This window comes from Dipteris shenzhenensis, chromosome 23 (assembly GCF_047967505.1).
Source record: "Dipteris shenzhenensis isolate YYH24624 ecotype China chromosome 23, Dip_SZ_1.0, whole genome shotgun sequence".
NCBI classification, from domain to species: domain Eukaryota; kingdom Viridiplantae; phylum Streptophyta; class Polypodiopsida; order Gleicheniales; family Dipteridaceae; genus Dipteris; species Dipteris shenzhenensis.
The window spans coordinates 12,540,632-12,556,447 of NC_141618.1; positions in this window are offsets into that span (position 1 = coordinate 12,540,632).

Below are 15,816 nucleotides of genomic sequence, written 5' to 3' on the forward strand. Positions count from 1 at the left end.
AAAGGAAAACCGGAGCACTTTCCCGACAGTTGAGGTCTAAAGGGAGGGAGTCTTCACTAACACGTGGCAGTCATTGGAGTAGTGGCTAGTTAATTGTCACGTTTTGGCGGCAGCATGCAGTTTTTTTATCTTGGAGGGAGTGTAGACGTTGGAGAGCGTCTCGTCTCTGATGCGAGCTTCTCTAATGCATGGTGTGCTTTCTCCATTGCATGTGGGTGTCTTCTGTTGGTTTCTATGCGAGTGCTGCAAGTTTTCGCAGTTTGTGCTCGCTTGGTGCAGGCTGGAGGGATTTGAGAGTGTCTTGGTTCGCTTGGTGCAGGCTACGGGTAGTTTTTTGGCAGATTCGTTGATTGTGTCGGCTCATTTTCTATGGGTTTGCGGGATTGAAGTCTTGTTGAGTGTTGATCTACTACGTGTGCAACGAAAAGGCTCGCAATCTCAGGCTTTGGTGAAGGATTTAGGCTTCATTTGCTGCGGGTTTCGTTTGCTTCGAGTCTTGTTTGCTACGGTTTTGGACGAAAGTTGAGGTGAGGCTAAGAGGTGAGTTTTTGGAACTTTGAGAGTGTAGTGTGGTGAGATGCTTGTGGAGTATTTTTGGAGGGGAGTTTGTGTTTGAGAGTTCTATTTTCGAAGGCGGCTCGGGACAGTGGAGTGTGCTAAGGAGTTCCTTATGAAGGAGTATCCTTTGTTTTCTTTGGGTGTCAATGTTATCGGTTTATCGGTTTGAATTCAGGTGGAGGGGGAGCACAATTGATGGTGGTGGTTCTTTGACTATGGTGATTCCTGGTGATTGTTGTGATACAGGAGGTATTGCATGTTTATTTAGATGGGTTCTCGATTTGTTGCGGTTCTTGTGGTGGTTTTAGGTTATTGTTGTGATACGAGAGTTGTGGTTCTTGTAGGTGGTTTGGCAGGTGTTGCTGGGTGGAGGTCCTAGTCGAGCTGTTGGTTTACCTGCTTGTGTTATGACTTCACCATTTGTTGTTGTATCTGTTGGTGGAGATGGTTGTGGAGGTGTTAATCATTTTGTCAGTGGACTTGTTGGTGTTTCTATCGATGAGGCTGGTTCTCAAGGTGTTGGTTTGTTGGTTCTGGTGTTTCTGCTGGTAGAGGTGATGGTCCTCGTAAGTGTAAGATCATTGTTCTTGTTTATGTTTTGGTTGTTTTAATTCTTGTGTTGTGATTATTTTGTGTTGTGTTTTGTTGTAGGTGGTTTTTGTGGTGGAGGTTCTGCTACTGTTTTGTTGGGTGTTGGTTAAGTTTCTAGTAGTGGTTTGAGAAATGTTATTGGTTCAGTTTCTGGGCGTGCTTCAAGTGGTAGAGGTTCCGCTTCTAGTCATGGAGTTGGTAGGGGTCAAGAGTTGGTAGTGTTTCTGCAATTGGTTATTTAGATCCTGATATGGAGAGGTGGATAGATGAGGGTGGTGGTAGTACTAAGGAGAAAGAGACATGGGCTAGGAATAGGTTCGACTTTTAGAGGAGAGCTAATGGTTACGATACTTCTGTTATGATTAAGGATTTGGATCTGCATTTGTTTGATTCCATGAAGAAATCTATTGTTCGAATCTGGAAGCATGAGTTTTATCCACCTGCTACTTTAAGAGTTTTGCACGTGTTCTTAGGCAGAATAAGGAAGTTCGTATTGCTTCTACTAGGGTAGATGAGGTTCCTTTTGATATTTTGAAGCATCCTATGTTTAAGAAGTCTCAAGTTGCAATTGGTTTAGCTATAAAGCACACGGTATAGAAGGATGGGTTGCACTCAACAAAGAAGTCTGAGGTTTTGGGATTGAGGGATGAGGTGTTGGTGCTTAATGATCCTAATTTTAATTGCTTCCATCCAAGGGGTCTGCAAAAACATTTTGCTTTCTTCTATTTGCTGCGTTTTTTTGTAGTGGATCGGAGCTCTATGGGATTCAAAGGGGTTAGTTTATTCGTGGAGCAAATTCATTTGGCGACTTTGTTGAGTAAATGTACTTTGGTTGTTTGCATTATTTATTTATGCTTTTACTTGTATGGTTTTTTTAATGTGTGTGTGTGTTTTTCAAGTTTAATGAGAGGTTGTCGAAGAATCACAAGCTTAATCTAAAGCGATATAGTGCTAATCACCAGAGGCTATGTATTTCCATATTATGGATTTGCTAGTGGATGTGGAGCTATGAGTTCTCAGCCTGGTGGTGTTGGTATTGGAGTTCCTTTGTCTGGTTGTGGAGCTAATGTTGGCAGACTTTTTGTTCCTGGTGTTTGCAGTGTGGGAAGCTTTCGGCATGTTATGGATTTTGGTTCGATTCTGCAAGAGGACGAGTTTTCTTTGAAGAGTTTGGCAGAGTGTGTTGGTGATTCTGGTGTGAAGAGGCGGCGGGTTGACGACAGTAATGAACGACTAAGTGCAGCAGGTTCCTTTTCGAATTGCATGTTCAATATCTTTTGTGGAGATGGAGTGGGTTTGGAGGTTTTGCTAAGTAGTTTTGGCAGCTTTGCCAATTTTGTCTGTGTAAGTGTATTGTAATCCGGTTACTGTGGACGTAATTTTGTTTGTTGTAGTAAATTCAAAATTAACTGGTGTGAAATTTACATTTGTCTCTATGTAATTGAGTCTCTTGTCACTTTCCGTTTGGTGATTTGACAGTTGCCTTACTGAAATTTAGTCAATTGTCTCTTTCGAATTCATTTTTATAGTTAAGGTGTTGTGCTATAACGGGGGTCTATGTAAAATTTAGCTTCGCAAGATGCGTGTAATTTGAATGGGGCACGTTTTAGATCTATAAGGTTACTTGATCTAATGGTGGGGATTTAACCTCCACCGACCTCTGATCTTCACGTGTCTATAAGGCTATTTCCACTGAAATCAAGGAGAGCACTAGTTAAGGCACTACTTAAGGTTATTAATAGAGTGTTCACATAAAGTCTACATTCCCATTGGCATTTAGAGAGTTAAATCTTGTAATGGCTTGTTAAAAAATGCTTTTAAATTAAAGCCCCCCAATAGAGGTACTTTAAGCACTTCTATGAAGAGAGAGAAGTTGGAATTGAGAAATTTAATGGTTAAGGGTCATCGCCTCGCAATTAGTGATTATCATTGCAATGCCATCACCAAAGCCATGAGCGAAGATTTATTTCGTTCCCTACACTTCAAAAGTCTTAGATCGCAGACCTGCACCACACAAGTTTGGGTCATCTCTTATCAGATGATTTCTTCACATGATCCCTGTTTCTAGCCCTTGCCTATCTACCAAAAGTATGATAGTACCACAATTATAGCCAAAAGTATGATAGTATCACAGTAACAACCAAAATTCTCTTTCCTTAGTTTAATGTTCAAGGTTTGATGGATGATATTAAACCTCTTGTCTTTAGGAGATGGCTTAGAAGCAGTAGTATTCTACCAGATTTTCTCACCCTTCATGAGGGAGGGAATAATAAGGTAGAGGAGGCAGCCAAAATTCTATTTCCTTAGTTTAATGTTCAAGGTTTGACGGATGATCTTAAACCTCTTGTCTTTAGGAGATGGCTTAGAAGCAGTAGTATTCTACCAGATTTTCTTACCCTTCATGAGGGAGGGAATAATAAGGTAGAGGAGGTGCTGCTTTGGGAGTTGTTGATCATTTGAGCCAAGCTAAAGGTAGTATTCAACCTCTTTTTGCAATAGAACCAAAGATAATCATTACAGAAAAGGTTAGGGCTAGTGACTTCTGCTGCAATGTTATAAAAAAAATGGTGGCCAGTTTCTATGCACACTTTTTGGAAAAAGGTCTGACTTTTGAGGAACTTAAGGGAGCCATTGACTAGATGGAGAAAGGAAAACCCAAGAGGAAGATGGCTTACTAGTTGAATTTTATCAAGTTTTCTAGGATACAGTAGGCCCCTACCTTTTAAATCTTTGGGAGGAGTCTCTGGGAAAAGATTTTTTAGACCCCATAATAAACACTGATATGATCAAACTAATATCGAAAGGAGGACCCAAGGACAAGTTGAAGAATTGGCAACCCTTAATAATGCTTAACACTAGTTATAAGATCTTTGTAAAGGCTTTAGTGATCAGACTCAAGGATAAGATGCAACTATGGATCAGAGAAGAACAAAAAGGCTTCATTAAGGGTAGACACATTTTGGAGGTAATCCTCATGCTTTGGGAAGGACTAGAGTATGCAAATGAAACTAAACAAGATCTCTCCTTCCTAAAAGTTGATTTTGACAAAGCTTATGATAGAATGGATCGAGGTTTCATTCTCTCCTCTTTATAGGACATGGGGATAGCCCCAAATTTTTTTCCTTTTGTAAATAATATGCTTTAGCAGGCCAGAGGAAAGGTAGAGATAAACGATAAACCTTCTCTCCCTTTGTTCTAAAGAGGTTTATTAGACAAGGACGTCCTTTAGTGCCCCTGCTCGTTGATATTGCTGCAAACGTTTTAGGTTGGCTGATCCAGGATGGAGTCAACAGGGGCACTATTAATGGTATCCAAGTTGAAGGGGGTGCATAGATTGTTTGCCAACAATTTACTGTGACCACTAATTGAACACCCCGCAATGACTAGAAGTCTTTTGTAATGCCTCCCACTCAAAGATTAACCATGAAAAGACGAGATTTTTTGGCAGCTCTTTATAGACAAAGGTTCCAAGATGATAAAACAAGGAGAAATCTTCAGGTTGCATGGAATCCCACTGGGCTTTAGATGCACAAACAAGGATAGATGGGAGTCGGTACTTGACAAGATCAAGTCCAAAATGTGAAGATGGCAGTGTCTTCAACCAACCCTGGCAAGAAGAAAGTTTGTTCTCAACCGTTACATCTATCCTTCTTTTATCTATTTTATTTCTTGTTAGTTTCTGTCAAAGAAAAGCTTTTGATGAGATCAACAGTCTCTTCAGGACTTTCCTCTAGGGGGGGGGATTCGGGTTTTAAAAAAAAGCTAAAGTTCGGTGCCAGGTATGTACTCTTTCTAAATCTGTAGGGGGCCCAGGCATAGTGGATATTGAAAATCTTCGATGGGGTAATGGCTCAGTGCATTCTTAAAGCATATCAAACTCTAGGATCTCCGACTTGGGCTTTCTTCATTCACAGAAATATCTCGAGTTAACATTCTTACAATGTAAACACTGGAAGCATCTTCCTCTAGGTGCGGCCTTGTTTGGGAAGGAACCATGCATAGCTAAAGGATCAGAATTGTGTAAGGGCATGTGGAAAGTTTGGGAATCTCTAAAGCCATTTCTAGTTTGGAAAGGATTCTCTAGGAAGACAGGTACCTTCTGCAGCCATGACTCCATCTAGTTCTTGATAATCTATGGTGACAACCAGCTGGGGGACATTTCCCTTAAAGGAGCCATTAGACTCAACAAAAAGGGAATCAGGGTCTGGGATGACTTATAGAATAGAGAGCAGGGTAGATGGATAGAAGGTGATATCCTCCAAGCAAGTTGGAGGCTTGACCTTATTCTAATCCAAGAATGAAGGAACCTCTGGGAGAGGGATACCCTCCCTTGGATGGGAGGACGGTTGCAACCCTCACTCAAAGAATTTAGATGGGTAGGTTGGAAGCAAATCTTTCCTGTTCCAAATTTTTTGACAACCAGGCGTGTCTTGTTGAATAGCTTAACCAGAAGTGGCATAGGCGCGACTCTAAAAAGATCTAGAGTAAAAGATTTGATAGAATCTGGGATAAAAGCATCCTTGAGAAACAATTTGGTTTATTGTGGCTCATCATACACAAGGTGGTGTGGACAACAAGTAGGTCTAGAAGAATCGACCAGGGAGATGGGTGGTGCAAAAGTTGCCACAGAGTTAAGGAAGATATTCCCCATCTTTTCCTAAACTTTCCTTTCTCTAGATGCCTCTAGGATTTAGTTAAAAAATGAGTCTCTTTTGTCTTGCCTAATTTTGCTTATATGCTACTGGGCGAATCTCTAATAACTAGGGTGCCTTCTAATTGGAACAACATTTGAAGTGTTGCATTGTGGTGCATCTGGTCCCAAAGGTGCGCTAAAGTTTTTAGTAATGAAAAGATTGATGCTGACGCCATTTTTTGAAACTTGATGCTATCTTCAAGGGCATGGGGACGACCTCCAACTATTGGAATAACTCACTAAACAGGTCCAAGCCTGTGTTAAAAAAGAGGAGGAATGTGCAAAAAAACATGCCACTTTCCTTGCTCAGGCACATACACTTTTGGAAGCATTCGGAGAAGATGAACCTCTACATATTTAATACAATGAAACAAAGACGGATATGGGTCACCAAATACCAACACAGAAGGAGAATTCCCAACATACAAATCATGCGATTGACACTCCTCCTCCCCTTGTCAAAGCTCCCATAGAGACTCCCCAAATGCCTCTCGTATGGAACGAATTCCAGTGCCAACAATTCTACCGACTCCCACAACAGGTGGGAAGCCAAAAGTTTACTACTTCTGGTGCTACTTGAATTGTGGATGAAGCAACTAAGCTGCCTTCGATTGCAAGTGCCATTTTACAATGAAGGGCCGGAGTTGAAGGGCCGGAGCTGCTGACCAATGCCTTCGACTCCGCCCTACTATTTTGGGTACAGTTATCCACAAGGTGGTTTGTAATCTTGACAAGCTTGCTCTGAAGGAAGAGGAAAATGGTGATGAAGGTTGAACTTAAGTTGGTGCTTTTGCTGCCCTGCCTGTTTTCTCAGCTACTGCAAGGATGGACTTTTGGCTGACCAAGTCTCTATGTAATTCTTCCCATTTTGCTTTGTCAAGGAAGAGATATACTGATGCAATCTCTATACTTTTTGATATAATATAAATATAAACCTTCATATTTGAAAAAAAAAAGCCCAGTGAAACTTATTGCACTTCACATCCTTCTTAGTGTTGAAGACAAGCTAAGTAATGTCATGGGTGGCACCTTTGAAGGAGCAAGCAAGACAATCCCATAGTAATGAAAATGCTACTCAATGCAAGAGAGGGCGCAGATGATAGAAAAAGGAAAAACGACCTACGAAAGTTATGGCTTCTAATGTTAAAGTACAAAAAGTTGGTATGACTATTGGAATATGCCACTCTAATATTGATTTAAGTATCCTACCTAAGGTGGATGAGTTCATGCAAAAAGAATGCATTGCTACATTTGCAAAGAAAGTGGTTTGCCGTATTCAATCAAAAACTATAAAATTTTCATTAAGGTAATTAAACAATAAGCATGTTGGTATAAAGAGTAGCCTATTGGAGGAATAATAATGTGTAAAGTACTTAAATAGATAAAGAACACTTTCAAATGATGTCAAAGATAAGGGCATAGAAGTAGGTATGGAAATCTAAATGCAATATGGTGCATATGAAAGGAGGAACAAAGTATACTTTGACATAAACAAATATTTTTGATAGTATGTATGCTCTAAAAACTACAAACAAAGCATCCATTAGGTGCTACTTTTGTAGAGTGTCTTTTAGAAAACAAGAAAATATTATCTAACTATATCATAGTATAACTAGAGGTACGGAATTTGAGAGAATTAGAGCTCTATGGCATTCCATATACAATTTGGCATTCCATATTGAATTTGAGAGTTAGAACTCCATGGCATTCCATGTGCAACTTGGTGTTTGTGACTTCAAATAATGTTAGTAACATTTTTTTTGCATATGATGTTCCACACATGTCAAAGGCATATAGCAATGGAAACACAAGAAAAAACCTTTAAATGATGAAAATTCCAATTATACAAGGTTTGTCTCTGAATTTGTAATGATAGACACAAGACGTATGCCTATGGATGTTGACTTTGGCATTGACAAAAAATTGTCACAGGAGAAAGAACACCTGGCAAAGAGGCATAATTGAAGTCCATGGTAGTGACGAATTTGATGATGAAATACTTAGAAATCTAGATGATTGTTGACTTGCAAAAAACACAAATGTGTAGAAACTCATTAATATAGTGATTTTTGAAGATATGTTTCACAAACCATGCTTGATCCTGAGCTACACATGCTGAGTTATCATCTGAAAAGGTCGAGTATCAGGTTATTGATAGTATTATTTCACATGAAAGAAAAATATATTAATTGCTCTCAACCTAACTTGAAATAGTATTAGGTTATTAGTAGGTTACTAATAACCTAATACTATTTCGGGTTAGGTTGAGAGCGATTGATAGTATTATTCAAGTGAAATAAATTGCTCTTAACTTGAAATAGTATCAAGTTATTAGTAGTATTACTTCACATGAAATAATCCTAGGAATGGCTCTCAACTTGACCTAAAGTAGTGTAAGGTTATTAATAAGTATTATTTCACATGAAATAATAGGTTGCTCTCAACCTATAGGCTCTCACATGATTTCTCCAATCATCTACATATTTAAAGGCCTTTAATCTTAGAAATTATTCCATACATACTTCTCCTAAGGATTGAAAGGCCTTTATTTTTCAATGGAGAAATTAAATTTATTTCTTAGGTGGAAAGGTGTAGATAGCACATTAAGCTAAGGTCATAGGTGGGTAGCTTCAAAGTTTCATAGAAAGGGGGGATTTAAATTAAAGAAATACTTTGCCCAATCATAGGGTCCTTTCACTAGGTCACATAAAGTTTTTGTGCAGGAATTATTGTAAACAGTTTTGAATTCTTACCCTCATAAACAAGAGGGGAGGGGGTCCCCATCCTCTCCTCTAATAAATATGATGGGGAGGGGGGGGGGGCTCTCATAAATAGCAAGATGTCCTAAATAATCACAACAATGGCTCCATACCTCTCTATCCCTTTGCTCCTCTCCTTTCCATTGTGAACTCTTTTCAATTAGGGGAACCAATTTGCTCTCAAACTTAACTCTCAACGTGTCTAGCTCAAAAAGCATGCTTGCAATTTGGAAAACGACTATTTTAAGCTAAACTAATTTTTTAAAAGCTAGACTAGACTTTGAAGAGGACTATTTTGAGCTAAACTAAACTACTTTTAAGCTAGACTACACTTTGAAGAGGATTATTTAAATAGTATTCACCTCAAAAAGCATGCTTGCAATTTGGAAAATGATATTCTTTAGCTAAATTGGACTTTAAGAGTGATATGAGTTGAGAACAATCAAGTTGGTCGACCATGATAGTGGTGATACAATGAAATCCCATTAAAGAGATGCACGTAAGAAAGCAAGAAAGTTGATTCAATAGAGTAAGCGTAAAGGATTCATGAAAAGGTGAAATGGATGGATTTCAATGAGCTTGCCAAAAATGACATTTTCTATATCTTTCAATTAAAAATAATTATTGGGAAGGGGGGACTTGCATGAAAATGCTTAACAAAAGTGTGCATCATATGATGTGTACATGGACATGGATGCAAGCTTTTGAGAGGGTAACTTTTTGGTAGGGGGGAATGCAAAAGGTGCCAAAGTTGAAAGATTTAGGTTCTATTAGTGAGTCAAATGACCCTCATGGTGATTTTTGTTGAATTTCAAGGAAGAGTGCTCAAGAGAGGAGAATGGTCACAAGGGTGAGAGAGAGATGAAGATGGAGGACTGCAAAATAGGAGCCAATCAAAGAGATGATTAGTTATTAGCCTTATCATTGGAAGGCTAATATGATCCCCCCAATACAAGGAGGTGACCACGTGTTAATAAGGTAATCAAGTCCTCATCACCTAATCCAAATCCTATCTAAGATCACATCTAGGAAATATGTCAAAGGGGACTTTCACACTCCAATCACTATAATGTACAAATCTCAACACTCCCCCTCAATACTAAATGGGTGGAGTATTACACTATCATCAGGTGATATAATATAATGGAAGAGCCTTTATCAATATTATAGGCTTACTACAAGGTTTTGGATTCTAAAGAAGACATGATTTTAATCTGACAAACATACTACATACAGTTGAAGTTGTTGGAAACTGCTCATAGGACACTTTCTAAAAAGATCGTGTAGACAAAAATATACAAAAATATTGATGAATAGTTTGAGAAAAGATTTTTTAGAAACACAACATATGAAAATCTTCAACTACAACCTTCAACTATGAATTGTTGGACAAAAACACTGCAGAGAATCTATTGTGTGAACTACAATGGTACTATAGAGGATAGTCAAGAGACAAAGGATCTGCCACCTAAAGGAAACTCCCAATAAGTTCACCAATCAACCCCTTTCTATATAAGATTCTTTGTAGTAGCAAGTTGGTAACCAATCCCAAATGAGCTATGGATTACATCAATGAAGATAAGCCACTAGAAGCAACTCTCTGTAATATATAGTGTGTCTCATTTCTCCACACTTTACGAGGATCTCCAAAAAGACAAAAGAATGTCAGATACAAGGAAAATAATACATCGAATCCAGTTCAAGAGAAAGGTATTGTACCTATGAACATTTTCACTAAATAATACAAGGCAAATAATAGGAAAAATAATGTCATCTACAAGGCAAATAATATACTGAATCTAGTTCACTAGTATGAAAGGATTGGTGAAAGATGCACTCTATGTTTCGAAGCTCAGCAAGAACCTCTTATAAGTTGGGAAAATGACGGAACATTACTATCATGTCATCTTTGATGGAGATGAATGCACGATCAAATACAGAGGATATCAGCTACTAGTAGGAAAAGCTGTCAAGGGAAACTCTAGTAATGGCACATAAAAGGGAACTCTACCCTAAAGGAAAGGAGAACTAGTAATGGTGAGGAGAGAGAACCTAGATGAGCCGTGACTCTGACATCCTATTCTAGTTCAAGGAAGAGTGTTAAAGAGGAGAATGCTCATAAGGGAAGGAGAGAGAGAGATGAAGATGGGGGATCAGAGAGAGATGAAGATGGGGGATCACAGCCAAAATCAAAGAGATGAGATTATCTATAAGCCTCAATGGAAGGCTAATACATTCACCCGATAAAAGGGGTGGCAATCTATAAGTAGGTAACCAAGTCCTCATCACCTAATCCAAATCCTATCCAAGATCCATGTCCACCAATCATGTCGATGTGGATTAAAACGCTTCAATCACTATGATGTACAAATATCATTTCAATGTGTGCACAAATGATTGATAAATTTAGATTCTATTAGCAAGCCAAATTATTCCCATGGAGGTTTCAATGTGCACAAACCTCTTTGGGCACCTTTGATCCAATGGCACCATGATTACCCACTCAACTCTAACAGTTTGTGAAAAAATGCTTCCCTTGGTGTGAGAACTCCCAAATTTGATAGTTCTAGGTTGTATTGGCTAGGAAAAGGGAATCCATCTTGGTTTTTTCTTGCATAAACCTCTTCCACATCATGTTTTACCACCTTGATGTCCATGGGCGATTGAGGAATTAGGATGACATAGTGTTTTAGAATGCAATATGTAGCTAAACATCAAGCAAAAGAATAAAACCCAAAAAGTAAGTATGACAAAAGGTTATTTGGTGCACCATCCTTGTTCTACATCATGTAATATCTTACATAGACTATTCCTTGCTCCACATTAGCTTATATATCTTTATCAAAACTTGCAAGTACTTCTATTCCCATGATCTCTTCCCTTGATTAGTGTTTCTCACCTTGCAAGTAAATTTCCTTTTCTCTATATCTAGCTGAGTCCATCTAAAGAAGGTGATGACAACCCAAAGAGGATCCAATTTCTCTAGAGCTAAGAGAAGCTCACCTAACATGTTAGCATCTTCCTTACTAAGGACAACTATGGGACCTCTGTGCATGCAGTTTTGTTGATTTTTTAAAATCTCCACCAAAGCAATTCGAGTTCTTTTATACATGATGAGGTTCTAGGAGATCCCCTTGTACATCTTTTCTGTATGTCTTACTAAGGCTTCTAGTTATATTTGTACACCACAATAGCATATGCCTGGTTAGTCAAATTATCATTGCATGTCCCACTTCATAAGTGGAAGTTATTTGTTATTGATTGGTTATTACTTTGCTTGCTTTCTATACCCACATGTATTTCTTATGGTACAATTCTTGACTTTTAGGGAATAGTAGGCACATCCCAATAGAACAAATTTGGACTATTACTTTGCTTGCTTTCTATACCCATATGTATTGCTTATGGTACAACTATTGACTTTAGGGAACAGTAGGCACATCCTAGTAAAATGTTGTTATTTTTTAAATATACATCAGTAAATGTCTCATATGGAAGACATCTGCTATTTAGTAAACTAGAGGAGCTTTTACAATTGTAGCAATTGAATGTGTCATTTGTGTTCGAGTCTAGTAGTCATATAATCCCATATTCTTATCATGGTACTATATTATTGTTGTGGTTGTCATATTATCCTATACTTTTATGTGGTAATAGTCGGTACTATACAATTTTGATTATAGTAGGAATAGAAAATGAGTCAGAAAGGTCAAATTTTTTTAATGTGAGCAATGCATATCTAATTACAAGTGTTTATGGTCTTGGACCCCTTGCTATGGATGTTTTATGGCTTGAGAAGTTTATATATATTTTTATATAGGCCAACATGTCATGCTAAAGCTATTGCTCTAGGACCATTTACCATGCTACATGTTATAGCGCTTTGGCTTTGCTAAGTGTTGTCAAGGTCATTGCTATGCTTGGGACTAAAGCTCTTGGGATGTACCACAATGACATAACATAAATCGACAAAGTTTTGTTTTACCATATATGAAATCCCTCAAGATGTACCACAAGTGACTTGACATAAGTGGGTGTACTTGACAAAGAGTTAGGCTTATGTGTATTCGTCTAGTTGCTTTATATCCAATATTTATTTTGCATGTTGATTTCTAAAGTCGTACATGGAGTCCACTATGGTAATAAAAAAACATCATTTTAGTTGGTATATCTTCTAACACATGTAGAACGTATGGAAAAATGCATTTTGGCTCACGTGACTTAAGCTATTGGTAATTATGTATAAAATGACTATTGTAAACTATGGAATGTTTGCAAGAATTAGGGATATATTCAATATAGTATAAGTTGACTAAAATGTTCCTATATATGTGTGATGTGAGATATATACATGTTCACCCCTTAGGGTTAGGGTTAGGATTTGTCACTACATACATATTCTAATGCATATGATAGCGACCAAGAGTGAAAAAGAAAAACTAAAAATATCAAAATAATGTGTGCGTGAGTGAGCACAATGACTATGTAGTGCAACTTCACAATGAGTACAACTTAGATCCTATACATAAACTTTCATTTTGCCAACTTAAATTGTATATCATTGTTTGCATTTTGGAACCAAACCTAAAAAAAGAGAGAAAGAAGCCCTCCTAGATCAAAGACTAGCTAATTGTGCTATAGATGTCCGAGCCAAAGCTCAACATCTCACAAGTTACTATGGATTGTGAAGCTAACATGAAGAAGATGCCACATGTGAAGCTGGAAGTTGAGAAGAAATGCTCCACAAGGTTGTGACAAGCAAGGCTATCACAAAATCGATAAAGTGGTAGCATTGCATAGATAGAATAAGATATATTGAATAATGGAAGATGATAAAAATTTCTATAATCATTATCAATAGATGGATCTAGGGGCTACATAATATCAACAAGGAGTATATGGTACTTGCAGCTAAGAGATTGTGCTCTATGGTAGTATTGCATAAATGTGAAGAGGCATGATAGTAGAATACTATGGCATATTCCATGGGGAAGGCTTAATATCACAAATGACCTAAATGTTCGAAATGTTCAAGTAACATGAGTTGAAGTAATGTACATTGTGAGTGAACATATATATGTTGGAACTAGATGTAGCTGATTCTATCCTACGATCCTAAAGGAGCTAACGGTGGTAAGAAAACCTAATAACAATGATTGAAAAAGAGAATGCATGAGATGTCCAAGAAATGCTAATATGACATAAATGAATGTTTTATGACAAACTATTAGTCTTGGATGACACCACAAAAATGTATCAAGCAGTCCAAAACGTCATGAAGGCATGTTGGAACATTATCATTCCCCAATTTTCTCTATGGCAAAAATTGATTATATCATTTGCATCATGTCATGATTGAACTTACGTTACGATGTTCTTGTTCTGAGAAGTGACTTGTTGATATGTATTGGTGGTCAAAATTGATTCCAATAATGATGCATATTGAGAAAATCTCTAAAATTTTGTGGCCATGAAAGAGCCTCATGCTAAGGGCTGATTTGTAGATCTGCGTCATTGGAATGTGGAGGTTGATCCATACAAGAATGTGACGAATATGAAAGATTGTGCTAATATAGATAGAAGGGCTTCACGTTGAGGGCTTACCTGCAAATTTGCACTTTTTGATCCATATAGGTGAATTTATTGCATTTGGATTGTTTCATATGAGATAATATGATTTCTTTCCTTTTTCTCAAGAGTATGAGCTTTGAATCAAAATTGTATACTAGTACATATGTTTTGGCATAAAATGGATGAAGTTGTTACTCTTTCCACTCATAGATTTCATCCAGTCATGACTAGAAGGCCATTAGAATAATAATAACTCCATGTTGGAGACTCTAAGGGGCTCTAGATGCTCACCCATCTTTGTTGAGAGCATCTACCCATCATATGAAAACTCTAGGATGCTTCACTATAGAAGGCTAAATGTGGAAATAATGTTGACCTGTGAGTATTCAATTATGTCAAAAATAGCTAAGAGGATTTACAATGCTCATGTATGCGCATGTGCCAATGCCAAAGTAATAAAAAATAGTGGTTTTGCAAGGGTGGCATGTGTAGTGCAAAATAAAATGCAATTGTCTTAAATCCAAACAAGATCACTTTGCTACAAGTAAATCATTGATGTGATGAACTACCCCATTGCCAAAATTATAGAGGTGATGTTAGACGTACGAATGTGTATACTGCAGATAGAACTGCAGATAGATCCTAGGGGACTGGAGACATAAGGAACTTATTGGGTGTTCCAAGTAAGGGCTCAATTATCTTTGTGGAGCTTGATCACCTCTAAAGATGTGCTAGTCAACATCTAAACTACACGTTAATATAAGAAATGCAACAAAATATTTTCTTTTTTTGTATATTGGAAAGAGAAGTGCTCAAAGTAGGAAGATACTCACATGGGAAGGAGATAAAAGATGGAGGAGACACAAGAAGATAAGGATCAATTTATCAACTCAAATTGATCATCAACCAAATCTAGATCTTTCAATCATCCTGGTGTTCAAATCTCAACACTCCCCCTCAATATGAAATGGGAGGATTATTGCACGATCATTAGCTTATATAACAAATTGAAAGAAGCCTTTATTAATAGGATTATTACAAGGTTCTTGACTACTTAAGGAGACATGGTATTAAATTGATGCAACACACTACATACATGAAGTCATAGTTGATTAATGTAGATGACTCTTTGAAATTTCTAAAGCTATCTATTCCATATGCATTGCATTCTCATCATTCTCACATAAGGACCAACACAGGGCTATCACCCTTTTTGAAGTGATGTGCACATGGATATAAATTCTCTTTCAAAAACATGCTTAGGTCTTCTTTGCATACAATACCTCCTCCTACTCCATGAGGATAGCAACACCTCCTTTGAATGGCAATGAGCTCACTCCTCTAAGATGATGGTGGAAGTATAGGAAAGAAAAGCCTTTAATGAAGGTCAAGGGTAGTGTCTACATCTTGACAACTATAAAGAAATAATACATAGGCATAGTGCATCAAAATGCCCATTAAAAATGAAGATTCAAGCATTAATAGAGCTAAAAAATAAGTGACTATGATAGTGACCTCTCCAAATAATGTCACAATTTTTTTGTGGTCGAGGCCTCAACAAAATGATGGACGAGTCTATCATCAGAGGAGGATTGGAACTAATAGCCAAAGCTGCCACATAGAGCACTAGCAGTAAATGTATTC